The sequence below is a fragment of the Ursus americanus genome, chromosome 13 (genome assembly GCF_024610735.1).
Source record: "Ursus americanus isolate L20-20 chromosome 13, mUrsAme1.1.p, whole genome shotgun sequence".
Taxonomy (NCBI): Eukaryota; Metazoa; Chordata; class Mammalia; order Carnivora; family Ursidae; genus Ursus; species Ursus americanus.
In genome coordinates, this window is record NC_142139.1 from 62,802,400 (window position 1) to 62,813,646 (window position 11,247).

Here is an 11,247-nt window from a genome sequence, read left to right on the forward strand (position 1 = left end):
GAGCCTCCCTTCTTATATCCAACCCTGGCCAATGATGTCACAATGGGCTATGGGTTTGAGAACTCAGACAGGTCATGCAGGCTTCTCTTCTTGCCATTTTGTTTCCAAGATAGTTGCTCAGAGGGACATCATCCTTGAAGGCGTCTGGTCTGAGCTTCCCTTCCCACTGACCTGGGCAGAACCCACCCTCACTGAGTCCTTGGTGGGCACCTTGCTTTTGGCCCTTGTCATTCCCATGTATTTTAAGGCTCAAATGCCTCTTCTGCAAAGCCTGTCACGTCAGGCGTTCTCTGTGAATTTGAGCATAAGGCCTAAGGGAAGGGTTGCCAGGTTGGACCTATAGATTAGGGAGGAGATCCAGGAGGCTCAGAGGCCTCTCCCAGCACTACCACCCTACCCAGTACATTTGCCCTCGTAGTTTTCTGCTCAGGCCTCTGATCTTGGACTTCTGGCATGAACCTCCCAGGCTGGGTTCAGAGGCCCTGGCTTCCCTTCACGCACAGCCCAGCAGGTGACAATCCTTGCAGTCAGCGCTTTCTGGGTTGATTATACATGGCCCCCAAATCTCCAGACAGGGCCCTGTTCATCTCTATAGATGGGAAGATCAGACTCAAAGGTGGATATGCCTGGTCCATGGCTTCTCCTTATGTCAGCTGCTCAGTCATAGGATTTGGACCTTACTATTTTTTCCCATACTTTAAGCACACTGACTTGGGTGGACTCTACCCAAGCATCCACAGTACTGCCTTCCTGGCCACTGGGCAGGCCCAGTGGTTGGAAGTGAATCACACTCATTTCAGTTCCCAAAGTGACCGCAGTTCATCTTCCAGACCAGAACGTCTACTCTGCCCAGCCTAACTCCCATGGTTTTCTTACCTGCAGAAAAGGAATAAGAGGGTCCATCAGTAAAGTCGTTGTGAGGCTCAAAACAAGATTATGTGACTCAGGTGATGGCGCCTCTTTACTGTATCAAGGGTGTGGCCCCAGGTACTTCCTGAGAGGAGAAATTCCAGGGCAGGTGACTTACCCCTTTTCTTATCCCACAGAGCCCTACACATAGCTGCTCCTCAGTGTCCAGGTGTGTACTCTGAAGGTTGGGCCAGGGCCTGCTATGTGGTCATGGGATGGCACAATTCCCACCCATTCTGAATAATATGTAATCTGCCCCCTCAAACAGAGGAGGCCTGATGAAGGGCTAACCTTTTTTTTCTTTCCCGGCATATGGGTAAAAGTACCAAAGCTTACTGGGTCACTGGGCCCTAGTCTCACCACCAGAGAGCTCCAGGTTTTCCTTCTGCTCTTGCTTTAGACTCAGCTCTCTCTCTCCCTTGGACCTGGCACTCCCACTCCTGCTGAATGCTAGTGTCTCCCCTTTGCTCAGGTTCTGGGGGTGGGGCATGGAGGGGGGAGGGGCCTAGGCCCTAGGTGTGATTGGGAGAAAGGAGGATACCCGCTAATGTCACTAGTGGGGAGGCAGGGATAATGGGCAGACCCACACTAAGCTGCGGCTCATTTTCTACAGAAGTATCTGGACAAAAGCACAGCTCACCTCTAGGAAGATCCATTTCCTTCTGGGTCTGCATCCCTTCTGTTAACATGACTGGACCCTATTTCTTGTGAAATACTCATTCGCTGCCCAGCATTGTTGTTGTTATTATTATTATTATTATTATTATTATTATTATTATTATTATTTATTTGTGTGTGTGTGTGTGTGTGTGTGTGTGTGCCAAGCTTCTTTACAATAACAACAGATTGCAAAATGCCTGAACTGATGGAACGGAGAGATGGGTGGGGACAGAACTACTTCCCACGGCCATGTCTCCAGAGGGCGCCATTCTCATAGACGACAATGGGACTACCTCCCCCTGGAATTGGGCAAACATGGGGGCTCAGGTGTGAATAGAAACTTCAGTGCTCTATAAGGAATCTAGAGAAGTCCAAAAAGGAAAGAAGGCACATGATGACATAGGTTGCCCAGGGACTGCTGCCTGGCCGATGCTTCAGAGGCCCCAGGGTGGCATTATCATGGTGACTTGATTTACCATAGTCCTGACCAACAGATCTCTAACTTTGCTGTGCAGCCTGGGGAAGCTTGCTCAGAGCAGGTTAAGGTTGCCAGATTTATCAAAGAAAAATACAGATGCCCACTTAACTTTGAATTTCAGGTAAAGAACGAATGTATTTCTAATATGTGTGTACCCCATGCGGTGTCTGGAACACACACATATCTGAACCCTAATGTATCTGAAGTTCTGTATTTTATCTGGTAATGCCAGTGGTGATTTCCAGGCTTCTCCCCTCAGATGCTGATTCAGTGGATTGGAGAGGGGTGGAGAGCCAGATCAAAGCATTTTAACAGCTGTTTCCTGATGATTCCAGTGGAGATCATCCTGGACCACTCTGAGAAATGTCAGTCAGGCCTAGGGTAGGGAGCTTCCTGGGGTCCCTGGGAAGCTGGGGCTGGAGTCTGACTCCACCTAGGAAATCTGGAGAGCTAAAGAGTGGCTGGCCAACCACTTAGGCTCTGGGAAGGTACTGCTGTGAAGGGACTGACTGATACCCTAGTTTGTGCAGTGTGGGCTGCACAGGGGACAGAGCCAGGGTGTTTGAGGATACACCCATAGGGCTTCCCAGAGGGGGCAAGAGGACCCAGAGGAAAGAGGCTGGGGATGTGCTACCAGGCCTGGGAGCTGCAGGAGAAAGCAGGCCCGCAGGGAATCATGGAAGAGCCTATGAAAACACCACCCTAAAAGTCAGCAGGAAATGCCTCCTAGGCCCAGAGGTCAGGAAGCTGATGTTTGGGCTAGCTCACCTTTATCTGCACCCTCTCCCCAACTTTGATCCCTGACAGGAGTGAACGAGCAGCTCAAGGTGAGGGAAGATGAGCAGAACCAGAGGTGAGAAAAAGCCCCTGTCCCTAACTGGACCCAGACTGGGAGAGGGAGATTTAACAGAGTCAGATTTCAGCCTCTGGAATGTGACAAGAGTTCTAATGCCTACATTAAAACTGGGTTTGGGACTCAAGTGCGTGTGGGACTGTTATCTCTGAACAACCAAAATGTGTACAGGGAGCTTTTTTACCTGGGTAGGACAAATCACCCCTGCTGACTGGAGTTTAAAACAACGGTGGGGGACACAAAGAAAGCTGTGTTTTGATCGCAATCCATGCATTGCCCTTGTTCAAACACAGCAGCTGTATTACCTATTGCATTCTTCAGTGCCTTTACAGTTGAGAAAGGTCTGGCTGGAACTTCATGATTTCTCCATTTACAGCAGTCTGCTGAACAGCCACTGTGGGGGAACATCCATACAAGCATGGGCAAGTCACCTAGCTCAGGGAGGCAAATGTCTGGTAGGACTGCCACGCTCCACCCACTGCCACCCCCAGGCCTCAGCTCTCATGACAGATGCAGCAAATTGATCATAACTCCTTTCTGCTGAGGCAAGAATTGGCCACAATGTGTCCATTTAGGCAGCTGTTACCAGATGATCAGACAAAACTCATTGTTATTGTTGGACTATGACCTTATGGTTGCAAGAGCCTTCCCAGTATCCAGTAATGACGTAGTCAGAGACTTTGGAGGATGCATCTGGTCTCCTCTCCGACTTTCATGCAGAGACTTGCTGCCCCTAAAAGTTGTGTCTCCATTTATATTGTGCTGTATTATTTAGTAGGTGGTTTGCATGTTGTACTAGAGCTGATTTCTGAAGTCAGACATATTTAGCTTCAAATCCTGCTTCCACCCCTTCTATAAAGGATCTTGGGCATGTTATTTCACCTCTTAGAGTTTTGCTTATTTCTACACAGGTTATAAAAGGACCTACCTGCTGGGTGGACATGTGGATCAGGCTGTGGTCACAATGTGTCTTAGTCACTTCTGACTGTGTAACAAATTCAGTTGACCCTTGAACAACATGGGGATTAGAGACGCTGACCCCCCCACTCTTTGCAGCCAAAATCCACATATAACTTTGATTCTCCAAAAACTAATAACCTACTGTTCACTGAAAGCCTTACCAATAACATAAACAGTTGATTAATACATATATATGTATTATATATATTATACACTGTATATATACTATATATATACTATATATATTGTATATATATATAGTATATATATACTATATATATTGTATATATATATACTATATATATATACTATATATATTGTGTATATATATACTATATATATACTATATATATGGTATATATATACTATAATATATATAATATAACATATTATATGCAACCAAGAGACTGGCAGCTGGTGTTCATCTTTCCCCTTCAAGGCTCAAGGGTTAGTAGCTTTGTAGATAAGGGTAGTCCTCATTATAAACCCAACGCTGGCATAAAACAGGAGAGCTAGATTATTCCTCCCTGTCTTAAATACTGGCGCTCACTCTTCTTCCTTACTAATAAATGTCCTTTGTGGCTCCCCGCCTCAAATAGAGCATTTTCATCTGCATGAAAAAAATCTGATCAGGTAAGTATCTTTTCTCATCAGTAATTTTCTTGATGGCATCTGGGAACTCGTCTGCTGCCTCTTGGTCAGCAAAAGCTGTTTCTCCTGTTATCTTGACATTTTTTAAGCCAAACCTCTTCCTAAAATCATCAAACCATCCTTTGTTGGCATTAAATTCTCCAGCTTTAGATCCTTCACCTTCCTTTTGCTTAAAGTTGTTATATAATGACTTTGCTTTTTCTCAAGTCATATTAGAGTCTAGAGGTATGCCTTTTTTATAGCAATCCTGTACCCATATAAAAGCTGAATTTTCAATATGAGGTAAAAAGGCATTTTGCAAAAAGTACAAGGTTTTTGACCTGCTGGCATAGCTGTAGCGATGGCTTCATGATTTCCTTTTCTTTTTTTTACAATGGTCCTATGCTGGATTCATTTATCTTGAAATGGTGGGCAACCACAGCTACAGACCTCAGTCTATAGTACCTATGAAGGAATTAAACTTTTTCTTGTTAATGTCATGACTTTTTTCTGCCTCTTGGGAGCACTTTCAGCACCACTAGTAGCACTTTGTATGGGTCCATAGTGTTATTCAAGGTTTACAGTATTGCACTAAACACAATGAAAAATACACAAGAACCATGAGAGATTACTTTTTAACTGCAATACACAACTTACATGGAAATGATTGGCATCACAGCATTCTAAGTGGATACTCCCCACACTGGAGTTCACTGCAATAGCAACAGAAGATGGCTATGAATTTATTACAGTAATATAGTATGCACTACAGTTAATTTTTACAGTTATAATTTAATACTACATCTTTACATTTCCTTATATTTCTCCTGACCATGAATGACTCCATGTACAGTCTGTAAATTTTGTGTTGCATAAGTTTTGACAAATTTTAACCTTTTGTAATAGATTTGTGTGTATTTTATGGCAGTAAATGAAATAATAGTCTAGTGTATACATACATTTTATGCATTTATGACACACCAAACTTTTTTTTCTTCTAAAATTTATTTATTTTAGAGAGAGTGCATGCGTATGAACACATGTGCACGCACATGTGTGTGGAGAGGGGCAGAAGGAGAGAATCTCCAAGCAGACCCCATGCCAAGGGCAGAAACTGACACCAGGCTCGATCCCACAACCCATGAGATCACTACCTGAGCCATAACCAAGAGTGGGATGCTCAACGAACTGAGCCACCCAGGCACACCACCAAATTATTTCTTAATTTTTTTGGTATCTCTAGGCTATGCAGTGTGTCTGTTTTTCCAATTGTTGCAAATCTCCAAACAATTTTCCAATGTATTTATTGAAAAAATCTGTCTATAAGTGGACTTGTGTAGTCAAAACCTGTGTTGTTTAAGGACCAACTGTGTCCTAGACTGGGTGACTTAAAAAACAGACATTTATTTCACATAGTTCTGGAAGCTGGAAATCCAAACTCTTCAAACTCAGGGTGCCAGGATGGTTGGTTCTTGGACAGGGCTCTCTTCCTGGTTTTCAAACAGCTGCCTTCTTAGTGGGTCTTCACATGGATGAGAGCTCTCTCCCTGACTCTTATTATAAGGGCACTAACCTTATTTGTGAGGGCTCCACCCTCATGACCTAATTACTTTTCAAAGGCCCACCTAGAAATCTGATCACATTGGAGTAAGGTTTCAATAAATGAATTTTGAGGGGGACACAAACATGCAATCCACAACACAGTAACTACTACATAGTAATGCATCCAAAACACGCTTGCTGTGATAATGCAGTAATGTTCTGGAGCCCAGTTTACAAGTTTAATCACCAAGTTTGCATTGTCAGTCGGTGATAGATCATGATCATTTTCTCAAGTATACTCATACTCTGAGATCATCTTCATGTCTCACCCTCTTGGATTCTGAGTGAGACGCCTGGAGCACTGGAAGGACAGGGCACTGGCTTGTTCTGATGGCTTCCTGCATGCCAAGGTTTTGCATTTGCCATCACATTTATGCTGCAGAACAACCCGTTAAGCTAGACCAAATTATCTCCTTTCCTCATTTCATGATGAAGAAAGCAGCCTAGGACAAGTTAAGGAACTAGACCAGAATCATACGCTACTGAGTGTGGGGATTAATTTTATGTCAACTTGACTGGATCATGGAGTGCCCAGATATTAAACATTATTTCTGAGTGTGTCTGTAAGGGTGTTTCTGGATGAGATTAGCATTTGAATTTACAGATAGAGTAAAACAGACGGCCCTTCCAAATGTGCGTGGACATTCTCCAATCAATTGAAGCCCTAAATAGAACAGAAAGGTGGGAGAAGGGAACATGTGCTCTCCCTGCTTGACTACTTGACATGGGACATCCGTCTTCTGCCTTCCAACTTCACCATTAGCCCTCTGGATCTCAGGCCTTTAGACCTGGACTAGAACTTACATCACTGGTTCTCTTGTTTCTCAGGCATTTGGACTTGGACGGGAGCTACACCATTGGCTTTCTGGTGCTCAGGCCTTCAAACTACATCATTGGCTTTCTTGGGTCTCCAGTTTGCAGATGGCAGATAATGGGAAATGTCAGCCTCCATAATTCCATATGCCAATTCCTTATAATAATAAATCATTACATATATGATATATAATAGCCTATTTGTTCTGTCTCCTTGAAGAACCCTGACTAATACTGTGAATATCATGCCAGGATCCAAACCCAGGTCTGTCCAGCCCTGAAGGCCATACTACTCTACATTGTGCTTTTAGACATATAACCACAGTTAATTCTCAAATTATTTTGGCTTATCCTTTTGAAAAACTCATGAGGGGACAGGAAACATAAACTTTGACTTTCTCAAGATAATACAACTAATCAAGGCAGAGCACACCTCACCAATGTTCAGAGGTCAATCTCCACCTTGAGTGGGAGGCCAGCCTTTTCTTCTCAAGGCATTCATTCATTCATTCCAACTATTTATTAAGTGCCTAATATGTACCAGGAAATTGTCTAAAAACTAGGGATATAAGAATAAATAAAAAATAAAAAGGCCTTGCCCTCACAAAGATTATTATAGTAGGAGACAGAAATTAAATAAATCCTGAAGATATGACTTCATCTGATGATCATAAGTGCTATGGAAAAATAAAGCAAAGAAAGAGTACAGGGAATGCAGGTTGAGGAAGGTAGCAGGTGCTGTTTTTAATAGAGTGATTGGTGAGGTCTGACTGATAAGGTGACAGAAGAGACCTGAAGGAAGGAGGGAGCAAGCCTTGCAGGTAACTGGAAAGCCTTAAAGGTAGCTTGGGAGACTTGTAGGTAACTGGGGATTCTTGTAGATAACTGGGGAATATTGTTGTAATCTTGTGATATAATAAGAAACATATATTGTAGTCTTCATCTTGGTTTCTGGTCAGAGCCCTTAAAATCTTTGTAATTTTGGGGTGCCTGAGTGGCTCAGTTGGTTAAGCATCTGCCTTCAACTCAGGTCATGATCCCAAGGTTGTGGGATCAAGCCCTACATGGGGCTTCCTGCTCAGTGGGGAACCTGCTTCTTCCTCTGCCTCCAGCTCCCTGTTTGTGCTCTCTCTCTGTCAAATAAATAAATAAAAATCTTCAAAAAAAAATCTTTGTAGGGGCACCTGGGTGGCTCAGTTGTTAAGCATCTGCCTTCAGCTCAGGGTGTGATCCCAGGGTCCTGGGATCGAGCCCCACATCAGGTTCATATGCTGGGAGCCTGCTTCTTCCTCTCCCACTCCCCCTGCTTGTGTTCCCTCTCTTTCTGGCTGTGTCTCTCTCTGTCAAATAAATAAACAAAATCTTTTAAAAAAATCTTTGTAATTTCTTAAGTGCTAAGAACAATAGGAACATCTTTATTTTATTATGTGGTTCTTGTCCTGGCCGCTAAAATAGCTCTGAGTTGAGAAAGATGAAAGGAGTGTCTCCTATTATCTGTAACAAGCGTTTTTCAACCACATCTGAGTTTATGTTAATGAGGTGACTTTTGAAAAACCCCTTAGGCTAGGGAGCTGGTTGCCTGGGGAACCAATTTTGTGACTAGAGGGGTAGAATTTCCAGCCCCAGACCTGATGTCTAAGGAGAGAAGGACTGGAGGTTGAATTAACCGCCGGTGGCCAGTGGTTTAGTCAATCAAGCCTACATAATGAAGCCAATATAAAAACCCTAACTAAAGGGGTTCAGAGAGCATAGGAGTTGGTGCACACATGGAGGTGCTGGAAGGGTGGTGCACCGAGAGAGGGCAGGAAAACTCCATCTCCCTTCCCCATTATTCTGTGTATCTTTTCCATTTGGTTATTCCTGGGTTGTATTCTTTATAATAAACCAGTAACAGTGAGTAAAGGTCACTGAGTTCTACGAGCTCTTCTAGCAAATCATGGAAACTGAGGGATTGTGCAAACTCTTGATTTATAGCAGTTCAGTAAGAAGTGCTCGTCACAACCTGGATTTGTGACTGGCATCTGAAGTGAGTGCAGTTTTGTGGGACTGAGCCCTTAACCTGTGCAGTCTGCACTTATTACTCCATGTAATTTAGTGTCAGAATTGAGTTAAACTGTAGGACTCCCATTCAATGTCCACTAAGAGTTGGGGATGTGCTTGGTGTGGAAAAACCCACACATCTGATGTCAAAACTGTTATGAGAACAGAAGAAAACAGGAGTCTTTACTTGCAGGTAACAGCTATTTTAGGCAGTTGGCACTTCATTCAGTCTTCTATACAGTCATTCTTTAAATTCTTTACAGTTATAAATGGGAGGAGATAGGGTGGTAGCTTTAGAGTAAGTCAAAGTAGAGGGAGAGCCTTTTGAGATTGTTGTTTATTTAGAAGATTTTAAGGTGGGGATGACTTAAGCATATTTAAATGCTGATGAGAAAGATATGGAAGAGAAAAAGAGCATGAGGACCAGAGAGGGAGCAAGTAATTGATAGTATCAGATTCCCGAGGCTGTGGGAGAATTGAGAGGTTCAGAGGACACGTGGAGAGATTAACTTTAATCAGGAGGCATTGCTCCTCTTTGGAACATTCTAGTCCCATTTTGTACACCAACATCCTCTTCTTATTTTCCTACAGTACTTCTGGCAATTGCCAACTTCCTTTTCCAGCTCTGCTTCCTCTGTAGGACCATAAATGTTGGCAGTTCTTCTGGGCTCAGCCCTAGGCCCTCTTTGCTTCCCTCTCCAAACCTTCTCAGTGAACATTCTCATTTATTCCCATGACTTCAATAGGCTGATAACTTTCCAATTTATACTTCCACCCCAAACTTTCAAATCTGTACTTGTATCTGACTGCTCATCCTATACAGCTCATCAATCACATTAGTCAACCTCTTTGGTTATCTCTCGATTACATCTGTTTCTTGGTAAGTCCACTATTATGGGCTGAATTGTGTCCCTCTTAAAATTCTTATGTTGACATCCCAGCCCACAGTACCTCAGAATGTAATCATATTTGGAGATAAGGTCTCTAAAGAGATTATTAAGTTAAAATAAGGCCCTAATCCAATATAACTCGTGTTCTTATAAAAAGAAGAAGCTGGGGGCGCCTGGGTAGCGCAGTCGTTAAGCGTCTGCCTTCGGCTCAGGGCGTGATCCCGGTGTTTCGGGATCGAGTCCCACATCGGGCTCCTCCACTGGGAGCCTGCTTCTTCCTCTCCCACTCCCCTGCTGTGTTCCCTCTCTCGCTGGCTGTCTCTCTGTCACATAAATAAAAATAAAATCTTTAAAAAAAAAAGAAGAAAAAGATGGCTACCAGAGGGGAGGTGGGCAGGGGGATGGGTGAAATAATGGGAGATTAAGGAGTGCACTTGTGATGAGCATTGAGTGATGTATGGAATTGTTGAGTTACTATGTTGTACACCTGAAACTGATATAGCACTGTATATTAACTATACTGAAATGAAACTAAACTAAACTAAAATTAAATTAAATTAAATTAAAATTTAAAAACAGAGGAAGAGACAGCAGGAGTACATGTGCACAGAGAGAAGACCGCGTGAAGAGGCAGCAAGAGGGTGGCCATCTGCACACCAACCAGAGAGGCAGAAGGATCTGGAACAGATCCTTCCATTATGGCACTCAGAAGGAAACCAACCCTGTTGACACCTTGATCTTGGATTTCCCAGCCTCTAGAACTGAGAAATTTCTGTTGTTCAAGCCACACAGTATGTGGTACATTGTTATGGTAGACTTTGCTAACTAGTATACCTACCCTCTTTACTACTTTAGGCCACCATCATCTTTCATCTGCATTTCTGGAGCCACTTCCTAAATTATATTCTCTTTTCTAGTTAATCCTCTCTAAAATCATCTCTGTGTAACACTCAGAGTAATCTTCTCATGCATTTGTGACTATATGACCCACTTGCATTCCACCGTTCTCATTAACCTCACAATAAAGTTCAATCTTCTAAAAAGTCATAGCAGGCTTTGAGATTAAAAAATATGAAAACTCACCCAAAGACCCATAGCTTTTTGGTGCTAAAGCATATGACAGAATACATGGCTCCTCAAGAGGTTCAGAGTCAAAAGTGGGAAGGGAGTGTGCAGACAAAAGTTTGCGCCACTGTAGAGGGAATACAGGGAAGGATTAGGCACATACACTCATTAAGCCAGGCTGCCCTGCATCTCCTGTTTCCTCCCTAACCCTGGGCTTACTGTGATGTCACCCAAGACCAGCTCTGCCATGCATTTGTGATGGCCCCAACTGAAGCAGCTGCAGCTGGCACTTACCAGCTTTGGCTAGAGGCATAGGTTGGGCAATTCTGGACTGAAATGAAAAGAAG